The sequence below is a fragment of the Megalobrama amblycephala genome, linkage group LG15, assembly GCF_018812025.1.
Source record: "Megalobrama amblycephala isolate DHTTF-2021 linkage group LG15, ASM1881202v1, whole genome shotgun sequence".
NCBI classification, from domain to species: Eukaryota; Metazoa; Chordata; class Actinopteri; order Cypriniformes; family Xenocyprididae; genus Megalobrama; species Megalobrama amblycephala.
Window position 1 is genome coordinate 22,737,072 of NC_063058.1, and position 4,616 is coordinate 22,741,687.

Genomic DNA, 4,616 nt, shown 5'->3' on the forward strand with positions numbered 1-4,616 from the left:
TCAGCGTTACCTGAAATACATAAGACACTGCATTTTTCACCGCCCTCCTCTTGTGTTTGCCTCATTCACTTGCCACGACACCAGTTACTGCTTCTGCTGCTGGTAAGTCTCTGATCTACTGCTTGCTTGTTGTTTTTCTGTGAGACTTAAAGTTGAAGCATGTAATTTTTTGATGTCAAAATCCCAGTCAACAATAAGTAAGCCCTTACTAAACATTATTCTGTTTGTTTAAACAGCCCAACATGGCAACACTGGCTCAACCAATAGTGTGAGTTGGGGCGCGGCTATCCGTTTGTTCAACCAATGGAAGATGCGGAGAGTTCGGGAAACCTGTTTGAAAACAGTGTTTGAAATTTAGTTTGGTCGCACTAGTGGTGGAGAAATTACATACTTCAGCTTTAGCAATTCTGAAAAATGTAATCAAAATCACTCAAGCTGACATGCGGAGAGTTGTTTAAAAATCCAAATGTTGCTGAGGCTGTATTTTCAGATGACTCATGGGTAAATTGTAAAACCAAAATGAAAAGTCACTGCAATAAACATATTTTTGTATTCTGTTTTTAAAGATTAATTTTAAATGAGTTTTACAGTAAATGGCGGCAAAGTTCATCTTAAACCCCCCCCCCCCAATTTGCAGCACCTGCAAAGCATTTTGCAAAACACAAATATTTAATATCCATCTATATAAAAAAGGTTATGTAATTTGTAAAAATTTTCCAGTAATCATCAAGTGCATTTGAAGGACAGCTCTATAAATTATTCATAACTTGTACTCGAGACCTGGTTTACATTAATGCTGTTTTTGAAGTAGAAGAAGCAAATATTTCCATACAATTATGCTATAATTTCTTGTGCCAAAATCTACTCGAGGAGGAACATTGAGAGCATTGGAAGAATCTTTATTTTTATTGCAGAGGTTCAGATCACATGCCAGCCTGCTTGCCCTTAAAATGGGCAGTTCAAACAGCACTTCATACTCAGCAAGTTCATACCATAAAGACATGCCCCATCTGAACAAGCAAACCAAACACTAGATTCATGATACAACAAACTTTAAAGTGCTGCTAAATCAACAGTAGGGTCGCATTTCCTAAGCTGTGGTTTAATAAAATCAGACCTCCCAGTTTGTATGATGAAATGCGGTTTTGTACCAAAGGAGATGTGGTGTTCAATGTCCACAAAAATCACACTCCAATCATAACATAACTATATGACAACCTGGGGGTTATTGGTGCAAAACTAAAGCTTTTTTATGCTTTATTTTTTGGGCTTTTTGCCTTTACATAACTGGACGGTTTGGACAGAGGAGAAAGAACTGGAATGGGATTAGAACATGATGCACATTTCCAACTAAAACCATTGGCTATTTTTTCACATAAGCCCATACACTCTTCCGCTGCTAGCATTAGTGTGACTCTTGAAGAGCGTGGGGTGTGTCACACACACTCACACAGTCATTGCTAATTGTTGCTATAGTTGACCCGGAGACAGGAAGTCTGTAATTTACTAACTGTCTGAATAAACCTCTTCGAAAGGCTTAGGGAAAAACAAAAAGCTCATCGTCATTACGCAGTCCATTTGTTAGCACGTTTCACAGCCCAATCTTGGATGCTATATAACCAAAATGACTAAAACACCACTGTTGTCATTGGGTCACCCCTTCTGCAATGTAACAAGTCAATGTCAGATGAACATTTGCAGTTTCACCTCCTTGATATTATGCTCTCTCTCTCTGTAATCTTCTAAGGATTATACTCTGAAATTTAAACCATTCAGCTATTTCCAGTCTAGAGGAACATTTTACTGCTTGAAGTTTGCACTTTCAGAGCTCAGGTCATGAACTCAGTAAGAACGTTTAAGTTTGCATGAAATTAAAATTCTACCCATCTATATTTTTTCTAAATGTATGTGATAGAACGTATTGTGAATGATTCAATTTTTCATCCATCTCAACCCAATCTTCTGGTGAAACAACAATCATCTCTGGTGACATATCCAAGACTTCTCCAATCATTTCATCCGCTTAAACAATCTTTCTAACAATCAACTACAAGCTCGCATTCAGATCTGCCTCCAACCAATCAACAACTGATGGACAGAACCAAGACCCTGCACTTATTATTTAGTTTGCTTCACTCCGATGTACGTCAAAATACAGATTTAAAAAATGTGACCCGTACTGGCAAAATGAGTCAAAATGAGCAAATTATCAAAAATAATACATTTTCACATTCTCTATTAAAAAAAAAAAACCTTCACAATTAGGTATGATTTGTTGGAATACGACAAACAAAAATGACTGTCCTACACCTGTTTGAAGTTGATAGAGTCAAGTCAATTTTGAGAAAAAACGAGTTAAAGTTTTCTGAAGGTTCCAAAACAAAATCACCTAGCAACCATACCTTAAAATTCCCAGTAATAACACCAAATTTGGCACAAACCAAGCCAAAACCCAAGCCATCTATGAAAAGAAATATATTTTCAACTTTTTTTCCTAATTCCACAATTGTTTGATTAACATTAATGAAACAGACAGTCTATATATTAATATCTATCTTCTGTATCACACGGATCTAATATGTTACACATCAGATGTTTTCCCCAACAGTTAACCAAATGTTCACTGAAGACATAACAGATCATGTTTGCGTAAATATTCGCCAAGACAGATATATATATATTTTTTAATACTGTAATTCTGTGTATTTAGCTCCATTTCCACCAAAATTACTGAACAATTTGTCCCAGGAGCTTTTTTTTCAGGAACTTCCCCCCCCAGACCTATTGCTACTGTAGCTGCATTTCCATAGCGGTCTACAGTACCGTGAAGATAGTCCGGTGATGTAGAACTGCGCGCGACTTTCCAGTTCCCGCTGGATTTCGTCCTCCGCTTATAAGCTTAATAAAGCCTGAACCTCATCGTCAGTCCATCGGTCATATTTTATACCACAACAGACTTTTAAAAAAAAACGATGGTTGAAATAAAATGCTGCATGAACTCAACCAATCAGCATGTTCAGCACCCAAGTCCCAAGTTTGCCAGCATGGGTAACAAATGATTCTACTTCTGTTTAATCACGATTTTAACAGTTTGATTTCAGTTGGACTAAGACCAAAAGTAATTCATCTTTTTGATTTGTTAAGATGTAAGCACTTTAGTCTGAAATTGCATCAGTCCAGTTTCAGACCTATAACGCAATTGTAGCTTAGCTTGTAGCTTTGACAAGAAATGTTTGAGTTCCAACTAAGACCTCTGACTTTTGGTTACCAGTAAAGGTACGCAAGGAAAACTGGCTAGAAAGGTACTGCGTACCAGTACATACCGGCCCACTTAGGCATTGATTACAGACAAATTTGTTCACTTAGTATCTCTTCTGAAACTCTCAAGCTTCTCTTATTGCTGTCTACAATGAAAAAAATGGCACAAAAGTTGTCACTGGGATGGTACCCTTTAAAAAGGTACTGTACCTTTAAAGGTAATATGCACACTTTAGGGACAAATAAGGTACAAAGTTGTACCTTTTAAAAGGGTACAGCCTTAGTGACAGCTTTTGTGTAGGAGAGTGTATGAGAAACACTTGAGATTTTAAGATCTCATTTGTGAGTTTTCTTTCTTATTTGGATAGAGAAAGTGTGTGAGGGTGAGTCTTGAAGCGCATGTTCCTGAATGGTACAATGCCAGAAAAACAGCTCCCTGACCACTTGGTCTGGCACGTCGCCCTGAGGTCTGGAATCTGATGACTGCGCTCAACTAGACCTCACTGGTTTCTCTACAGTTCTGCATATCCCACTCATTCAGCATCAACATTAAACACTGCTTTTCAGCTCTCATTCACCCTCAACAGAATCATAATTTGATCTTTTCTTTTTATTAGCTATAGACATCCAGATCCAAATCATGCCCATCAGGCTAATCCTATAGCACATGTGGTGACTCAACGTTAACACATCTTGCAGGGTTTACCGTACAAGGAGGCTAACAAATTAAAACCAGACCAGAGCAAGAACAAGGAAATGTGTAAAAGCAGAGCTTCACCTTAGAGTTTCAGTTAGACCGGAAAAAAAGTTGTGAAAAAAGTTGCAGCACGGACTTAAAATGGAGGATGTTTTTTTGCTTGGTCGAGCTTCACTCTTCATATGACTGTCCCAAGTATACATGAAAAAATTAGTAATTGAACATTTGAAGCATTAAAATCATCACACCTCACCATGCGCACATCGTAAGGCCAAATGTAGTAGATTAACATGTAAACCTGCTGGACAAGGCCGTGCTACAGTTTTATTACATTCTGTGGGTCAGTTAGTCCGACTTGGATAAAAAGCTCTGCCTGTACTTAAACAAGTCGAACTAATCCAGCCTTCCAGTTGTACACTAGGAATAGATCTTTCCCTTTTTTTTCTGAAGGCACAATAGGTCAGGAAAGTTTCAACTAATTATCCACAATGCTGGCCCAACACAACCTTCTCATTCCCTCAACTGTGGGAATGTGGGTTTCTATTGAAGCACGCCAACCTTTTCAACAGTCCACCACCTCATCTCCCGCCGCTGAATAAACTCCTCTTGAATAAATTCATTTCCACTTTGACTGCACTATGTGGAGGCTGGACAGTGGTAA